Consider the following 21,073-nt stretch of genomic DNA (forward strand, 5'->3'; position numbering starts at 1 on the left):
CAAGACAAATCTTGGGTGACTGTCTATTTTCACACCTAAAAGTTTGGTGTGGGTAGTTGGGGTAATAACAGTTTTTTTATTAGAGGTTATAGTGAAGTTGTCCGATTGGGGGAATGCTCTATAAGAGGTGAAGAGGAGTAATTTGGTTTTAGCTGGGTTAAGAATAAGCTGGTAGTTGCCAAGCCAGGTTTCAGCTAGTGAGAATCATTCTTGTATTTGGGAGTGGAGGTGTTCGAGTGTTGGGGCAGCACATATGATTGTGGTGTCATCTACATATTGAATTATTATGGCTTTTGGCATGGAGGATGAGAATTGATTAGTGAATAGAGTGAAGAGTAATGAACCCAGGATGGAGCCTTGTGGGACTCCTAGGGATACTGGTAGTAGAGAGGATATTTGGTTCTGCCATTTTGCAGCCTGTTGGCAACCTGATAGATAGGGTCTATATTATATCCTCGAACACTTAAAAAAGTGAACGCTGATTGATCGAACTTATTTTTGTGAAACTGCAAAATATCGAAGCAGCAGAAGCTCAAATTTTTTTCCTAGGGAAAGAATTTGGTTGTCCATTTCTGTTGCTTTGGTATTTTCAGTGTTATGGTGGAAAGTTACTGGTCGGATTCAGGTAAGTGTGCGATTGTGTGGATGTGAGTGTTAGGGTGATTTAGGTGAGTTAGGGTTAGGGCTTGGGTTAGGTGTGTGTGCGATTGAGTGGACATGAGAGTTAGGGCGGATTTAAGTGAGTTAGGGTTAGGGAGCGGGTGTGATGAGTGTGCGATAGTGACGGACCTTAGGGTTAGGGTTTGGGTTAAGGTAAGTGGGTAGTTAATGGTGTGTGCATAGTTTAGTGTAGGGTTAGGTAAGGTTAGGTAAGAACACAAAACAGCTATCTCATATGGTCTTGCACAGAAGGCAGAGGCTGAGTTTCAAAAAATAGTATAATGCTTAACAGAAATGTGCATCATGAGAGGCAATGTGCAGGCTGGACAAATTCAGAGACAGAGATACCATAGTCTCACTGCCTAGGGAAATATTACAGTCAGTATAATAATATAGCAAATAGTGGATGGCAACATTATTGTTATGACAGTGACACCAGTTAAAAAGGCAAATATGGATAAACAATACAGTGGAGTGATTTGGGAGCATATAAAAATTATGACATGAGTTCTGTTTGGCACCAAGCCTGTACACCTTCATTTCATTATGAAAAGAGAGAGAGAGAGATTGTGATAAGATGCTGGAATAAAACATCTGCATTAGCTGAAGAGTATATGTTAGGAGCCATTCTTACAGCCAGTGTCAGAGATTGTGTGCATCATTGCCCTCTGCATTGCAGACAGATCCAGATGTGTATATCATGCCATCACCTCCATGCCAAGGAATGCTATCATGTGGACAGAGATACCACATGTAAGCTTGTCAATATCCAGACATCCAGACATGTTGCATCCTCACATGGAATCTGACAAGATAAATGGACTACCAACCCCTGTGAAAGTAGATAAGCTTCTATAATACTGACTGTTAGTGCTATGAATACATTGTAGTGGCTGTCAGGGAGAGGATGAGTTTGTCACAGCCTGTTGCCTCATGTATACTACACCAGTTCTTTGATATCACGCTGTAGCATGTGAAAGAGCATATGTAGTTCCCACCAATCACAGAGGAGATAAACACCACTATGCAGACATTCTGTGAAGCAGCCCATTTGCCTGAGATTCTAGGAGGAAATGACTGCACACATGCCATTATCAAGGTTTTTCCTGGTATACATGGGTACCAATATATCAACAAGAAGGTTTTCCTCTCCATTAAATGTCAGGTAGTGTGCACCATCCATGCATTTCTCATTATTCACATCTAATGCACTTATGACTTATATCAGAGATTCAAGTGGAGTGAGTTGCACAGGGACATTTTGTTGGCAGTGACAGAAATAACCTGGAGCCTTGGCTTATACTGTATAACCAGACGCAGTGATATTTGATTGCTTTGGCAAGTTATTGAATGAGTGTGTCTTGGTTTTCAAAAGCAAGCCCGGAATGGATTATTTTTTTGTAAAGTCTAAATTGCTCCTGTTCACAGCAGAGGTCCTGTTAATGTATGATGGTTTATAAATACTTCTGCAATAAATCTGCTATGAAAATAAAACTTTATGCCATCCAATAAGCATTTATTAGCCTCCATTGTAACACAGCATTGTAAATAACTCATGGCCAGTAGTCTGATAACAAAGGAGAAGTCAAAATTATTGTGCCAGTGCCTTTCAGCTTCCCCCTATGTCATTTTGATGGGCTGCTTGGAAACAGAAGCTTAAAAAAAAATAGATAGTAGCATGAAGCGACAGCTAGGAAAAAAGCATCCAGTGTTTGCACTTTTAGCAGTGAGCAGGCCCTTACCTATAATGCTGTTATCAAGACAGATGAGCACTTTTTGACAAAGAACACTATGATCCACGTAAAAGTTCAAAAAGAGGAGAGACTGTCAAGGCATTTATGAGTAATCTGTAGGAACTGGATGATTACTGGTGAATTTGTTAACAGAAAGGATGGCAATCTACTGGACAGAACAATTGCAGACAATACAGACAAGGATGTTTGATCAAAGCTGCCATGTGATTGAATCTGGAGAAATCATTATGAATTGCATGCCATTCTGAGTTAACTAAAATTTTACATATTAAAACGAGTCTTGATTAAGACAGAAAGAGATGAGATCAAGCGAAAAGTACATTTTAAATGTACATAAAGGAGTGATGGAGACCAGAGCAAATAGTTAAGGACAGTAGTAATTCAACAATTCAGGTTGTGTGTAATAGGTTCAATGGTATTCATGGTGACTGCGAATCATTTTTATCTCATAATAAGACGTGTCAGAAATGTAGCAAGGTAAATAACACTACAGCTGGTTGCAAAATTAATATGATTAAAAAACTGAAAGCTGACATCACATAGGGGCTTTCTTCTTAGGCTCAGTCACAAAATATGCAGGTGTTGATGAAATGTGGTATGTAATGCTTTCAGTGAATGGTATACCAATCAAGTTTAAAACAGTGGTAGGGGTATTGGGTGCATCAAAAACTAATTGCTAATCACTTTCCAATATCCATAGTTGGTTGCTACCAAAATGGATATATGTAACCCAAGTACTAAAGGGATGCACAAAATAAAATTCCTAGCCATAATTTTAAAACTTTTGCAATGTTTGGACATTATATTAATAACTGGTAGAACAGTTCAGTTGTGTGTAAGATGGATCTAATTGCCAGACCAGAAGAAGTGATGAGATAAACGTTTACATGTTAATGAGACATAAGAATCTTGAAGCATGAACCTTTTAAACCTGAATTAAGTCCTGATTCCTTTTCCTTTACGTTCTCAACACTCGTTTCCCTCTTCTGTTCTACCAAACATAATAGCAGAACTGGAATAACTGCGGTTTCTGCATATTATAAAGAATGTCAAAACACTGAGCATTGTCCCCCTGCTATGAATCAGTGGCCAAAGAAACTGGTAGCGTGAGAATCAGAGTATATTTGTTTCTGTCTCATTGAAACAGTAAAATGGAAGAATACATGGCAGCCAAACTGATTAGGCAAGGATGCTCCCCACAGTCAACATGTTATTTATGTTAATCAGGAAAGTGAACTGCTCCAAGGAATTTTTTAGTCATGACCTAGGCCATATAAGATAGACCAAATGGATATCCAAATTAAGGGGAAACCAGTGGAACAGGAAGCAATTGGTCAGGTGCCATATCAAGATACTTTGGAGCCTTCCACAGGAAATCAGTATAAACATTCACTTGAAGCTAGACAGCAAGGAAATGAACAGGAAACTGTGGAAACTAATGCAGCCAATGTTGAGGAGTGATAGGCCATTGAGTTCTCATATGACAGAGCAGCAGATGTCACATGATGAAATTGAAGAGAAGGTGCCACAGGAAGATGCTATAGAACTTTTTAAAGAATGCCCACAGGAAACAGAAAACAAGGGACGTGCTTGCAGTTTAGAAGAAAATAAGCTAAGAGAAGAGTTGCTTTATTTAATACACATGGATAGCTTTATTAAGATCAATGACAGAAACAGACTGCAGAAGGTAAATAAAACCTAAAAAGTCAGAAGTCTGATAAAGCAAATTAATGCAGTAATTAGAACTGTCCATAGAGATCCATGTGATATAACAGTAAAGTAAACAAGATATATTATTGTGCTGCAATACTAATAACTGATAAAGTTCTGCCACAAGAACACAGGGTAGCGAGGGAAAGAAAGGGGAGAAATCAAGTACCTTCATGGAAGTATCGACTAGAGAAAGCTATAAAGTAATTAAGACAAGAAGTATCACTCTTAGAGTACTATAGAAGAGGGAATAGATCAGCAAAAATACTAAGAAAGATAGATGTGATTAAAGCAATGCACGGTATTAGAAAAAAAAACAGGATCTGTCATGCACTATCACAAATAACTAAAAATTTCAGCACAAGCAGAAAAACTTAGAAGATACACAGATAAACGTAAAGGAAAAGTACAAAATAAACAATTTATTGATGACCCAAAAAAAGTTTTATAGAAAATTGGGAAATAAGGTAAAAGGAATTGAAAGACCACCAAAAAAGAGGAAGTAGATACATTTTGGAGAAGTATTTATGAAGATCCTGTGGAACATAACAAAGATGCTAAATGGATAGAAGAAGTAAAAGAACGCACGTTGGAAGAAATGATGTCGCATGACATGAAGCAACTGAACAACATAAGACTGCCATTCTTCAAGCTAAATCCACTCACCTGATGACAAAGTGGGCAAGGAACGCAAACCTTGAGGGACCAGAACTTAGGATCATTGCAGCAGAAGCCTCTGAGGTTTTCCATGCTGTTAAGCACAATATTTCCTATAACAGCTTGGACTGTGCAGTAAAGTTGGCCAGCCAGTTGTACAGTGACTCGGACACTGCAAAGAAACTATCTTGTGGCAGAACCAAGGCTGAAGCCATAGTCAAAAATGTTTTGGGACCACACTCATTGGAATGCCTCCCGCATGACCTTCAAAAACCAGGCACTTCATTTGCAATTTCATCAGATGCTTCCAACAAGGGGAACATAAAATTATTTCACCTTGTTGTGAGGTATTTTTCTAAAGAAGAAGGGGTGGTGAATGGCCTTTTGGACTTCTATGAAGACCCTGATGAATCGGCACAGGCTATTTCACAGCAAATTTCCAACATTATGGAAAGGCACTCCTTGCCCTGGAACAGCATTTCAGCTTATGGAGCTGATAATGCCAGTGTGAACTATGAGAAGAAATCTGGTGTGTATACCAGTTTAAAAGAAAAGTGCCCATCACTCCAGAAGGCTAACTGTGTTGCCCATATCATTCACAATGCAACCAAAAAGCTGCAGCACAACTATCATACGACATGGAAGCATTTGTAATGAGACTTTTCAGCCACTTCTCAGGTTTGGCCACAAGGACCAGAGACTTGAAAGACTTCTTTGAGTCTTAATTTTATACTTGGCTTGTATGTGGTATGTAGATTTTTTTAAGTTTTCTTTCTGAAAAGTAATGGTTGGTTTATGAATTTTTTAACTTTTTAAATAAACAAGTGTCTGTTTAATGAGTAGTGTGTTTTTTATTCCTTTAAAGTTTATTTATTGTTACAACTGATTGGTGTGTGTTTGCAGTAATAGTTCTCTTCATTTAAATGGTTTGAGTTTTCAGTATGCTGCAATGTCACAATGTTGTATCCATAACTATACTGCATCTCCTTTAACAACTCTGGTGATGTCATGGTGGGGGTGTAGCCAGTGTCATGTTGGCCACACCCCTATCCTGTTGACCACACCCCCATGTCCCACTTTGCCCTTGTTAAAAGGTGGCAACCCTAACTATAATGGAAAGATTCAGAATTATATTAAAATTGACTTTTCTCAATTTGTTTTTATTTTCCTGCATGATACCATTTGTGCGCTGCTGCTCTAAGCTTAAACGACCGTGATCAGCCCAAAAAAAAGTTTAATTTCTTAAAAAAATAAACCATTATTAATGCCAATGGCCTTATATTTGTCCATTGGCATATGTGTTTGACTGTAATACATCCTTTCCACCAGCTGTCCTGCCTCCATTTGCTCAGATGCAGAAATGTATTTAGTTGCTAACTGAATACATTTCTGCTCAGACACTGTTTCTGCATGGAGTCCGGCCAGCTTCGTGGATTGCAAAATCACCTCATTTGCATGTTTTCTTACCAGGAAATGAGGTGATTTGCATCCTGCACAGCTTTCCGTATAGCAACAGTGTAGGGCCGCTCGTGCACGTGAAAACGGCACTTTCCTGGATCACTCGGCATCCATTTTCCATGCAGGAGCTCCTACACTGTTCCTGCATGGAAAATGGTCATTCCTGAATCCCGGGCTTACAAGCTACACAGACAGATATAAAGGAAAAGTACAAAGTAACCAATTTAGTGATGACCCAAAAAAGTTTTATAGAGAATTGGGAAACTAGGTAAAAGGAAGTGAAAGACTGCCAAAAAAAAGAAGAAATAGATACATTTTGGAGAATTATCTATGAGGAACGTGTAGAACATAACAAAGATGCTAAATGGATGAAGAAGTAAAAGAAAGAATAAAAAGTTTAAAGGTGCATAATATGAAATGGGATGAAGTAACAGCCAGAGAGATTGAGACAAAGTTACGAAAAGCCTCTAATTGGAAAACTCTTGGCCCAGATGCAGTACCTAACTTTTGGATAAAAGTATTAACATCTTTGCATGAAGATTTAGCCATGAGCAAGAACTATTTATATGTGCACCAGGAACAGACACCAACCTGGTTAATAACAGGCAAAACAATGCTCCTACTTAAGAGTGAACCTGCAAGTTCCCTAAAAATTATAGGCCAATAACTTGCCTTCTGACGACATACAAACTATACACTGGAAGTGATGCTGACAAAGTTTATAGTTATTTAGAAGAAAACTCAATTATGGCAGTAGAACAAAAGAGCAATAAAAGAAAGTCATATGGAACAAATGATCATTTGTTTATTAAAGTCATACTGGAGAACTGTAAAAAGGGGAAGAATTTAAATATGGCATGGAGTGACTATAAAAAAGCATTTGATAGTATCCCACATTCATCGATAAAAGAGTGCTTAAAAATGTATACGATATACCCTACACTGATTGATTACATTACACTGACCATGAAACAGTGGCAGACCACTTTGCAATGAAGCCATGATAAAGGACAGATTAGTTCACAGACATTTGACTTAGGAAGGGGGTCCATTCCCATCATAGCATTAGAAACCCAAATGATTTAGAGAAATAAAAGAGTGAAGCAAAGATTATATATAGTAAATGTCATCTACCCCTGGTAACTATCATATTGACAACACACCTGAAAAAATATTTTGAGCTCTCTCTGCTTACTGCTTGCTGCTTCTTGCTGTGGGATGGATTTGAAGTGTTCTTAAGACACTCAGTCTTGCTGGCTGGATTCTGCTAAAATTCAAAGTCTGGTTATATTTGCATTCACAGTCTGTTGCATACAGAAACTTGCAGAATATACACTGATGAGAGAATATACTTTGCAGCATCAACTTTAGAGAGCAGTAACAAATAACTTTTTATAATAAACCAAACGGAACCATGTTGTAGCTTAAAGTACTGTTCCAACTTTACTTCTCATATAGTACAGATGATGTGAGAGATATAACATTTACCTTAGGACACATGAGTCCCTACCATACCTCTAACATAACTGGATTTATACAGCTCTTTATATACAGTTTTAGTCCTGTAGAAACAATACTAAGCTTCCTTGTTTAACAATGTCTTGTAAGAGACCAGCTTTTCTGACAGTGTGAATATCCTGTAACAGTGTCCTGATGTCCATGTAGAAAAACATATTTTTGAGGAAACACATTGTTCTGTATTCTATTTGGATCTGTGTATAAAAACATCTGTTCTTGTGCCAATACTGATGAGCATATCCTGTTTTTTTATGCAGAAAAACATATTTTTGAGAAAACACATTGTCAGAGATCAGCTTTTCTGACAGTGTGAACATCCTGTATTTTATTTGGATCTTTGTATATCCTGTTTTCCATGCAGAAAAACATATTTTTGAGAAAACACATTGTCACAGTGTCATAAACGTATCCTGTTGTTTTAGGAAACATATTGTGTCCATCCTGTTATTTTAGGAAACATATTGTGTCCATCTTTTATAAATGCAGAAAAGCATGTCAGTGTTCTTTAAAAACAGATTTTGCATTTTTGCTCTTGCATACATCCTGTTTCTGAGTCTGTAAGGGAAAAATGTCCATTCAGCAGATTCTTTTTCCAAGCCATGGTCATTTAGTATGACTGCTGATCACATATTACTAAACTCTGTTTCTGCATTTAAGCAAGCCTTTTCTTTCAGCATATTTACAACATAATTAATTTCAGACTAATATTAATAAAATCTAACAATTCCCTCTGTTTTTAAACATACTCAAAACATTTTATATAGAAAACACATTAAGAAACAAACCTATAGTCTTCTTTTGATACAAGTCAAAATGCAATTTTACATAGTTAATACAATGATATTAAGTATTACTACCAAAACTGAATGTATTTAACAACTTTTTCTTTTGCAGACCATTCTGTGAAAATATTTTATCAGTTATGAGCTGTGTCTGCTTTAGTTTAACTTGATCAATTTATTCTTTTGCAATCATAGAATTTCATTTATGACTTAGGACTGTTTCATTAACTCTTTGCAACTGTTGAATTAACTATAAGAGACAGTAACCATGTGCTACTGCAAGCATTTATACACTGCTGAAAATATACAGTTTTAATGTCATTTTAACCATCACATTGTGTTCATATCTCTGAACTGCTCAATAACATCTTGGTAAAATACTGAACTGGGCTTAGATAATAAATATTTGAAAGCAATTATTTTACTGGGGTAAAACCAGTGATATTACAACTTGACAAATTAGTTTTGAACTTATTACAATGTATCCTGATCAGTATGTATTTTCACAGACTGTTTGCTATTTATGCATTTTAATCTAGTAGGTATCCTGGACCCATTTTTTATTTATTTTTTTTTAAACATGTTTTTTCACACATATTTATTACTAGACATTCATTTAATTTGTACTGAATTCTTCTGCATTTGTACATACAAAGACTATCATTTGTACTGAGTTCTTCTGCATTTGTACATACAAAGACTGTAAAGTACACTTAGTCTAATCTTACAAATTTAATAACATTAATATTAAGCAAAATCTTGGAAAATGTTTGTCTCTTTAGAAATATCTAGTGGAATTGCCACCAAATTCATATGTCCTGTTATTTTAAACTACATACTCAACAATTATTAAAAATATTCATGCTTTTTATACCAACATTGTTTTGCCAAAAACATATTAAAAATAGTGACCATTCTTGCTATTAGAAACATTTATGCATTTTGCATATCTTTATTCTCTCTTTATAGCTGTAATCAATTTTAAGCCATCTCTTGTTTTTTTAACCATCTCTTGTATAGCTTTACAATTTAACAGGTTGTAAATACAATTTAATTCTAAACAATACAATAATAACCATTATGATAGCTATTAACAACTTGTAAAATATCTTATCCTGTCATGTTTAATCCAGTTTACCAGTATTTCTAATACACTAATACCTGTTTTCCTCTCCCTAAAAGAGTATTGTCAAGAAGGAATGAGATATTTTTTCCTGTAGCTTTATTTTAGACCCTTATTATTTATTTTTTCTGTATCTTTATTTCAGACCCTTGTTGTTTATTTTTTCTGTAGCTTTATTTCAGACCCTTGTTGTTTATTTTTTCTGTAGCTTTATTTCAGACCCTTGTTGTTTATTTTTTCTGTAGCTTTATTTCAGACCCTTGTTGTTTATTTTTTCTGTAGCTTTATTTCAGACCCTTGTGTAGTACTGCTTATACAGTCAGTGTAAAACTGAGAAAGTGCCCCTCCCCTTATACAGTCAGTGTAAAACTGAGAAAGTACCCCTCCCCCTGTAGTACTTCAGCACTGTTGTTTATCTGCTTTATGCTGTGAGAATAGAATGCATGTCAGCCCAACACTTTGGTTATACATGTATTTTATTAGGTTACTAACAAACTATGGACTTTTATTTGATTTGATCATTTTTTATAAAGCTTTTGCTGTTTACTACCTCTAGTAGGTATTTACACCCTCCTGCACAATTGATTTGAACTGTATGTATACTATAGCCCATTTGCTGGCTGTACTGGATGCAACTGAGGGGTTTTTTTTTTGTCCTTTTAACATTTACTTGCAAACAGATTATAAGTGACATCTATGCACAATTGTGACATTTTATGACAATTACTAAATAGTGTTGCTTGTAAACATTTTAACAAGTATGTTTTAATAACAATAATGCTTTAGAAAAACTCAAGCTACTTATCTGGCAATCAGTCTTGTTGTTTATCTTATCTTTCCAGCATTTCCTGTAACTATTCATTCAGTCTAGGAAGGTCTGAGCTCACATTTCATACTCTATAAACTATAATTAATTCTTTTGGCATTTTTCCTTTAATGTGATTGTGATTTGCATAACTATGCATTTATACAACATAAATAGACATCATTTTACAATTACCTTACATGGATTTCAGTATATATATATTTTTTTTTATTTATTTAACTATTTAACTGTCCTGCCATTAATTTTACAAAAACTGTTTGAATAATACCATCTGTGATTTTCTTTTTAAAATTCAGAACTTTAACTGTTTGGTGTTACTATATAATTATAAACAAATTGTAAAAAACAAAATAGATATTAGTCACAAGTATGCCAGTCTTGTGACTTTAAATATTTATTCTTATTAACTATTTTATTTAATTTTATACACTAGAACAGTTTTGTTTACCTTTTGACTATGCTAATGAATGGCATTCATATGCTTTACTTTACTGTAGTACTGATAGATATCTTGCTTTAACTGAATGAAAGTAAAACATTTAAGAATGATTTGTCCAGACATCAGATCCTACCATCCTACCATGTATGTTTAACCATTTTCAAAACATAAACATATTATAAAATATATTTCTTTTGCACAGATTAACTGTGTATGCAGGAAGTTCCCAGTCTTTGTCAGTTCAGCTAATTTATTTCCTTTATCCTGCAACTTCTGTTGAATTTCCTTATAGTCTGCTTGATATGTCTCAGGAGCCTGTTCTGCTGAATCTGAAACTCCTAAGCACTTTTGAAAAGATGTATGTATAACTTGTCTAAGCTTCCTGAACTCATTGTGTATGTCTTTTAGAAGTTTATTACATTCCTTTGTAAAAAAAATGTACTAGGGGTTCTATCAGTAACTGATTTGACTCACATGTGGTGACAGGACATAACTGTTCAATATCAGAATGTAATGGAAACACTTTACCCTTAGTTAATTCTTCAGATCTGTCTTTACAGTCTATTTTTTTCGCAATATGATGCAATATTATTTTATGGCATAATACACAAAATGCAGTTTTTGTTGAAGCACACACTAAATATTTGTCATTTTCCACATGGTTTTCTTTGAGATACCAGTCAAATATTGTAATACATTTGCATAATGCCTTACTATCAACCTGCCCTAATAAGGTTTTACATTTACTAATGTGCTGTGTATACCAACATAGCAATTTTTTACATTTGCTTAAATTATGCATGAAAATATCCATACTGTCTAATCTAATATCCAGACTGTTTAATATCCAAACTGTCGAATAGCAACCATACTAAAAAATGTGGCGAAAAAGTCTTACCAGTGAGCAAGAAAACAGGTGATCAGGCTGTTGTTGCAGATGGCTGGAAATTTTTCAAAGTCACTTGAGAAGCTGGGAAAGCACAACAGGCAGTGAACTACTGGGCTAGTGGATATCCCCCTTTTCTTGAAGAATTTATGGCACTGCGAATTTCTTGAACTAGTCTCACTCCGGATTGTAGACGTCTATAACACTTTACTACTGCAAGCTGCATAAACTGGAATACTTCTGTTTAGGATTTACACATACGTACAAATGTTAGTTACTGCAATTTAACTGAAGTGACCCTCTGCAGGGCTTACCATCACTCCTCCTGTGTTTGAATGCAGATTGTAGGTTCAAATGCAGGCTAGCTTGCCATTGAAAAAATTACATGGAGCTAGTCACTCAGCTGCCTCGCCATTGAAAAAATATTTTGAGCTCTCTCTGCTTACTGCTTGCTGCTTCTTGCTGTGGGATGGATTTGAAGTGTTCTTAAGACACTCAGTCTTGCTGGCTGGATTCTGCTAAAATTCAAAGTCTGGTTATATTTGCATTCACAGTCTGTTGCATACAGAAACTTGCAGAATATACACTGATGAGAGAATATACTTTGCAGCATCAACTTTAGAGAGCAGTAACAAATAACTTTTTATAATAAACCAAACGGAACCACGTTGTAGCTTAAAGTACTGTTCCAACTTTACTTCTCATATAGTACAGATGATGTGAGAGATATAACATTTACCTTAGGACACATGAGTCCCTACCATACCTCTAACATAACTGGATTTATACAGCACTTTATATACAGTTTTAGTCCTGTAGAAACAATACTAAGCTTCCTTGTTTAACAATGTCTTGTAAGAGACCAGCTTTTCTGACAGTGTGAATATCCTGTAACAGTGTCCTGATGTCCATGTAGAAAAACATATTTTTGAGGAAACACATTGTTCTGTATTCTATTTGGATCTGTGTATAAAAACATCTGTTCTTGTGCCAATACTGATAAGCATATCCTGTTTTTTTATGCAGAAAAACATATTTTTGAGAAAACACATTGTCAGAGATCAGCTTTTCTGACAGTGTGAACATCCTGTATTTTATTTGGATCTTTGTATATCCTGTTTTCCATGCAGAAAAACATATTTTTGAGAAAACACATTGTCACAGTGTCATAAATGTATCCTGTTGTTTTAGGAAACATATTGTGTCCATCCTGTTATTTTAGGAAACATATTGTGTCCATCTTTTATAAATGCAGAAAAGCATGTCAGTGTTCTTTAAAAACAGATTTTGCATTTTTGCTCTTGCATACATCCTGTTTCTGAGTCTGTAAGGGAAAAATGTCCATTCAGCAGATTCCTTTTCCAAGCCATGGTCATTTAGTATGACTGCTGATCACATATTACTAAACTCTGTTTCTGCATTTAAGCAAGCCTTTTCTTTCAGCATATTTACAACATAATTAATTTCAGACTAATATTAATAAAATCTAACAACACCCCTAAGAGTTTGACTCAGTAGTCAAGGACTTGGGGACACACATAGTAATCTAGCCTTTGACCATCAGATGTCTATAAAAGTGAGGAAATCATTCTGTGATGTGCAACAAAGGTAAGGCATCTCAGTTCAAGGAAGTCATTGTTCCACTTATTCAGCATTCATCAGACCTATCATTGAGTACAATGCCCCATTGGCATGTACCCAACCAAGCATATCTAACAAATGAAACATCCACAGAGGTTCCTTACTAAAGGAATACAGGGCATAAGTAACATGTCCTACCCCCCTCAAGGCCCTATCCCTGTATTCTGTCTCCTACAGGCTGTTGAGGGGGGATCTATGCATAGCATACAAAGCATTGCCAGAATCCACTCTGATAGACCTCTTGCATATTCACAAAACAAATGACACTGGAATTACCCATTCTAAAGACTTAAACCTTGCCTGTGATATAAATATGTCCTGCTGGAAAAGCAGGTATGCATCCCAGAGACTACCCATCTCTGGAAAGGCTCCCCATCCGCATGAAGCAGAGTTCCTCCCTTATCCAATTCATGTGTAACCTGGACGATTGGATGTGGAATAAGAACTTTATCCCTGGTTTGGCACTTATGTCTCTAATGGTCACAGGCAGCCTGTTAATGGTTCATCTCCCAGGCCCCTGCGTATAAATCACTTCAGTAGCCCCTGTTTACATGTATAAAGGGTAACAGAACTTGTCAGAGATTTGGGATGCATGGCTAGGCTTAAAAAGGCCCTTGTGGTCATTAGCCTGGTAAACATCTATGAACCTATTAACCTATATCATGTGAGAATGTGGTTTTAATGACTCCTGCAGTCTATGCTGAAATACCTTTATTCTCATATGCAGACATCACATGCCGATGGCATACTACCTAATGCCTGTTAGATTTCAGATGTGCACATCAGTTTGTGTTAAATGTCAGCCATAATTTTCACAGGAATGTGTGGCCTGATGGACCTGTGGTTTTCATTGTTATGGTTTTGATTAATGCCCTACATTGCATATGGTGGTACACTTGACTATGGGCATACCATATTCTTAGGTTTCACACTGAACATTTTCTGCTTGTATATTGTGTCACAGTGGGATGTACTCATATAGTTGCAGGTATGCATATTATATACTTTATTTCTTGTATTGTGACTCACCTTGACAGAGCATGGGACGCATGGATGCTCAACCAATGGACTTCAGAAATGAGCACATGCCAGACCACTGCTTGAGTCCTCCAATGATGATGATGACCATGACAGAGATGATGATGAGGAGGAGGAGGAAGCTGGACCTGCATATGCCATCCTCCCTGCTGTAGCCTAGAGGAGGTACCACTCAGAGCCACCACAAGACAATTATTGGAAACATGTCTGGGAGGTAATTCTGATGTCTTCTGGACAAAGATGAGGGACATTATGGGGAATTTTTCCATGATATGGCATGGGCTATGTGGGATTCAGTCAAGGAAATAGTCTTGGAGATCATTTGTGATGTTCATTCCCATCAGGGTGGGCCCTCAGTACAGTAAGCATTGTCTGTGTGATCCACTGCTGTAATGTTCCCACCACTGTATTTGCCATATAAGTGGTTGGACTGTATAGACACACTTGTGCATGGCATTTTGCTGCCATGCGTATGTGATACATGGTCAAATGTACACTGCAGATGTTGTATGACACTTAGCATTGTGTTGCAATGGCTGCATGACACACATTACATTTCCTTGCCTCTGTGCTTTGGATGACACTTGTCCTTCCATACTGGCATACTGGAATTGCATGACATGTCTTGGCAATGATGATGTCATGTTGTATCATATAAATGTGTCTGCTATATATGGGCAGTCCTACTTTACTGAATACATAGACTTCCACTTTACTGTTCATGTATACATTGTGGTAATGTGGATTTATACAGTAACAGTATCTTATGCCTTCTTTGAACTATGTTACATTTACACATGCATTCTTTTTCACTTATATTTGCACATTTTGGCAAATGGTGTACATATGCAGATTTATGTACATATCTCTTCACATATTCCAATCAATACAGAAACATTGTTGTATCTTAGGACTGTGGGCAGTCATTGACTTTGTGTTAATGTGCTGTAATGTTGTTCACATGACTGTCCTTTGCTTAGTCATACGCATGGTCAAAGATATCTATATTACTGCTGGTGTTTATTCCACATGTTGTTTTACATTGGCATGACAGCGTATATGTGTATGTGATACAGATTCTTAGCTTGTTTACCTAGGCCTCTTGCTATTAAATGATTGCATGGTACTGTGTGAGTGTATGATTTATGCATGGCCATTTTTGTTGATATTGGCAATGCAGTCTCCCCATGTGACATACATTCGCCATTTGCATTAAAATAGTTTGGTCTGACTTCAGCACCACCCTATGTGGTGTACACATACATTTGCAATGTGTCTCCTTACATAGTGCTCTCCAGCTTTATCATTTGCCTACATAGCTTTGCCATGTCTTCCTTGATGTTGCCTGCCTCCCTTCCACCTTTTTAGGTATGTCATATATCTTGCACATATTCATGATATATGTTCACCTTTCTTGGAATTCTAGTCCATTTTCATGTAGTTGTTTTGCTAGATGCCCTGTTTGTGACAACCCTATAGGCATTATACAGATGCAGGACATATGCACATAAGTCACTGGCTATTGCTTGCAATACATCCTTGCTCTTGTTACACTTGTGTGTTACATATTAACCAGTGTAATTTGTCAAAGTTCACATTGGCTCTAGATGATTGTCACTGTTGAAGTGACACCCTGAACCCATGTGCAAAAATGTGAAAAGTGGTTGTGGTTGTATAGATGAAATGTGCACAATCAGATAGTTGTTATATAGCCTTAATCATAGATTTCTGAATGTACATTAGTACATGTCACTGGTGTGTGTATGTGTATTGCTATTGCTTTCCAATAGTACCCTGTTAGGTGAATGAAGGTCATACATATTCATCTACACCTGTGTGTTGGCTTTGACATGGCATATATTTGTGACATATGCATTCCATTCCCCATCAGATTGAGTTGTGTACACCTATTTTTGTAAGTAGCAACCAGTTTGCTGCCTCGCTACAGTACTTCTGTTTGGCAATGTGCTTGGTTGTTTGCCTTTCACATGCATGGTCGGAGGTTCTGTTCTGTCCTCTGCTGGTGTTCTTCTGCAATTCATTGGCTGCATTTGATCATCTGTGCTATTGCTTGGCTTGCACTGCTGACAGACTTGGATTCTTCAGCCAATGTATACCGTGAGCCCTATTTATTACCCTACAACACATAACCGCCATCGGTCATACATGTCAAGGTACAACTGCCATACAGTGTGCAACATGTCATATCATAATAGTGCATAAGTACAAACACATTTCTGCATTTTATCATGGTTGTTACGTATCCCCACCCTGTTTGTCAACATTCCATTGCCCATGTTGTTGAGTGTGCTATCTGTGTTCCTTATCTTTCCTTACTATTTATTTCTGACCATTGTTTGTCAAGTCTGTGATATTTGTTATATGTGTGTACCTGCTGTGCTTCCCTTCTCCTCTTCCTTCCCTTTCCTCCTATTCTCCAAAAAACATTGCCCTTCCCACCCAAGTGTTCCTCAGATTTTCATATTCCAACATACCACTTGTGCCATTTCTTTTCTTCACCCATAACCCACCTCTGTTTTCTATCACCCTATTTCCTTAGGTGTGTGCATTACCTGCATTCTCCACACATGTCTGGCACCCATTGTTAGCTACTGTTAGCTGTAGTGATGGGGCCATGATTGCCCTTTGCCTTTATTAATATTTCTGTTAGAAATTTTATAGATTCCATCAGAATCAATAAGTGCAAGCAGGTCCAGGCTTAAGGAGACATCCGTAATTGCCTCTGGGCTTACTGGAGAGATTGCTGAAGATATGTATTACAAATATCATGCAGTTTGCATTGGGATAGAATAATTTCTGTAACTTTGCTAATGTACATCAAGCTACATGAGACACTTTTCATGACTTACGGAATGGTTGTGGCTGCTAAACATAGTGTCGATGCTGCTACTCAGCTCTGTTATGTGTCGAGATAGTCTAAGTTAACTGAGGCATATTTACATCTCACAGGCTTATGCACAACTTTTGTGCTGATATCAGTGAAATATGCTAGGTTCTGCAAATTTTACAGGATCCATCCCTTTATATGTAAAAAGTAATGTAAAAAAGAAGAACAACATAAATGTGTATTTTGCCAATGAATTCAAAGTTTTTGTCAATATACTTATATCTATGGACAAGAAACAGTAGAAAATATGAAGCCTAATTTCATTTTTTCACATATGAGAGATATTAGTATAGGTGATACAGCTATGCTGCATCTTGTATGGAGAGTAAATGGCAACTCTAAATCTGACTGAAAATTATTTCACTATGATGGAAAAAATGCCACAAAAAAATCAAACTTAACAGAAAACAACCCCAAAGAATACAATTTTGTCATACAACACCAAATATATCTATCTGTATGTATATGTTTGTGTGTGTGTGTGTGTGTGTGTGTGTGTGTGTGTGTGTGTGTGTGTGTGTGTGTGTGTGTGCATGCGTGTGTGTGTGTGTGTGTGTGTGTGTGTGTGTGTGTGTGTGTGTGTGTGTGTGTGTGTATGTGTGTGTGTGTGTGTGTGTGTGTGTGTGTGTGTGTGTGTGTGCGTGCATGTATGTGTATACACTGTAAAATCGTATAAGGAAAAAAAATAATTCTCGCAAAGTCACTCCAATGGCAAAATAAAGAAATAAATAAAAAGTATGCATATGTAATTCAATATGCCATCAAAAGTAAGCATAGTATAGTATCCCTGCTTAAATCAAACTGAAAACACATAAATATGTCAGAGAAAGAATTATCTGAAACAACAAGAAAAAAACAATAAAATAATGTAAAAAAATAAAAACAGCTAATTAGAATGCACAAAAATGAGTGTTACAAAATACAACTGCAACTCAGATGACCTGTTTTTAATTATCAGCATATGTTCTGCAGGGGATGAAGTGGGGAATATGGGGGTAAAGGCCTCTGTCAGCTTGCTTATCCTACCAGGACAGATGTGGTCTTGACTCACTCCTATGGTAACACCTTGAAGGAGCATGGGTTGTAGCACCAATATGATTTGAGCCTGTAGAGCATGTGCTGCTTAGGGGATGGGGATCAGCACAAGTACAGGCATGCGTACTCTCCCAGTGCCATGTAGTTCTAGTCAATCTTGAACCACCATGAGGATTAGGAGTACCAAGAGAAGGGATACAGGAATTCACTGGGTCAAAAAGACAGGACCAGTCCTTCCTGCCTGACTGTTACTTCTCCAGGGAAAAGAATGGGCTGTTTAGACTCTAGAGCCAGGCAAAGAATAAGGCTTTAATTTTGTCTGGACAGTACCTGTCCCTCCCCTGTGAAAGAAGAATGAACTGGCTGATTGGGAAGGGAAGGGGAGCCACTGGCTAAAGTTAAGCTTGACAGGGGAAATAATTAAAAATCAAATAGAATCTACCGATAGTGTAAAACACTGGTCAAATACAGAGTTAGGCCAACATATAAAAAAACAATAAATGTAACTATAACATGAAATATTCACAAAATGTACATCAGAAGAAACATATTTTGCTGATGTCTGTGCTTCACTATATTCTGAATCAAACTGGAAGTGAAGGGTGACCTTAGTTAACCTGGTATCATTATACCTCCCACTCAGAAAAACAACTAAGAAAAGTATAAAACTACAATCACTGAAGTGGACGGAAACAGACAAATTAACAAAAGTACAAACAGAAGAAAAAATTGATAAACAAGTAACATCAGAATTACCAGACCTATGAACCTGAACTTTATCTGCAGCAGAAATAGGTCATGCTGGAGGGATAGTTATGTGTCTCAGAGATTTCCACATCTCTGTAACATATTTCCTATCCATGTCAAATAGATCTCATCCCTAAATCAATTCAAGTGGATGAGAACCCTTTGTCTCGCAACTATGTCTCAGAGAAAGAGAAAGAGAGAGAGAGAGAGAGTGCGAGAGACAGGCAACCTGTAAATGCTTGCACAGCCAAGTCTACATACACCCCATAAATAACATTAGGGTGTTCAACCAGCCACTTAAATTTGAGATGTATTTCAGATGCCCTGCTAGGCTTAAATAGGCCACTTAGGGGTCATCAGTTTAGTAATCACCTGTAAACCTATAAAGGGAATATATTGTGATTTGGGGAATATCAAATTACATTTTTGGTACTGTGATATGCAGGAATACAAAAGGAGGAAAGTGTAGTAACCAGTACCGCTATTGTTTGAAACGACAAAAATGGGACCAAAGGGTACTACTAGATGCCAAAATCAACTGTAGCTAGAAGCAAAATAAGAATAATGGCATCAAATATCCAGGCTTCAGGTAAAAAAAACACTTTATTGTAACAAAAAAAAAGTAAGCACTTTCACGAACATACAGATCGCTTCATCAGACTCCGAGTCCAGCCTTGTTGGTATTGAAATCTTAGGTTTAATGGCTTCTTGCATCCTGTTGGTCAACATTGCTCATTTTCATATGAGGGTGGTCCCAGTTGACAGATGATCTCAGTTTACCAATTTTTTTGACCAGTACTTGTAGGAAACACTTCTGTTAGTGCATCACTTCTCTACTCATCCAGGTGAAAAAAATGCCAGAAAGCCACGAATTTTCTAAGGAACAGATCAAAATAATTACCATTTTCTTTGCTCAGGAACTCTGGATAAAGTCAACAAAAAGGGAGGGAGGGATGAGGCTCCAAAAGGGGCACATTTTAAATACTATTTCTTAACCAGGTAAACCCACCTAGGAAAGTGTCCCTTTTCAGGGGTGACCCATGAGTACTGTCTGAGTGACTTGCTCAAGCCCTGTATTTTGGACTGTTGGAAGCAATGTGTTAATAGTTCAGAGCTTTAAGTGTCATAAAACTCTAATTCAATTAAAAGGTTAACAGACCTACAATAGGTGTTGCATGGAAATTAATTTTCCCAAACAATAAGAACTCAGGGGAGGCACACATTTTCACAGGGAGGAATGTACCCTCTTGTGCCCCACTCTAGCACCACCCATCTCCATGGGTATTCAGAAGCTATCTAGCTGAAGCAATATATGTCCTTAAGGGGTCACTTGCATGTAACCCATGGACCTTCACTACAGGAAGTTAAAGGTATTACACAGTGAAGAATCTGTGTGTGTGTGTGTGTGTGTGTGTGTGTGTGTGTGTGTGTGTGTGTGTGTGTGTGTGTGTGTGTGTGTGTGTGTGTGTGTGTGTGTGTGTGTGTGTGTGTGTGTGTGTGTGTGTGTGTGTGTGTGTGTGAGTGTGTGTAAATAAATAAGATATTGCTATAAATATACTATATATATATATATATATATACATATACGTGTATAGATAGATAGATAGATAAAACACTAAAACTTATAAGCAGGCAGTACAAGTACACCTTTGTGATAGATGAATGAAAACAAATCATAGCAGAGTTGCATTACATTATAAAGCTTGGCAGAGTAATGATACAAAGGAGTCTTGCTGTGCAATACCTCCGCTCTTTAAAAAATCTGCATATGGGACTGCTATAAATCTGATACTCCTGAAGCTAAAAGTTTACTTAGTATTTGAACTTCAGACTGTTTATCCTGACAATTAGACTCCTTAAACAGATTGGAAGGATTTATTTATTTTAGGTT

The sequence above is a fragment of the Protopterus annectens genome, chromosome 4.part0, assembly GCF_019279795.1.
Source record: "Protopterus annectens isolate FY-2018-M chromosome 4.part0, PAN1.0, whole genome shotgun sequence".
Classification (NCBI taxonomy): domain Eukaryota; kingdom Metazoa; phylum Chordata; order Ceratodontiformes; family Protopteridae; genus Protopterus; species Protopterus annectens.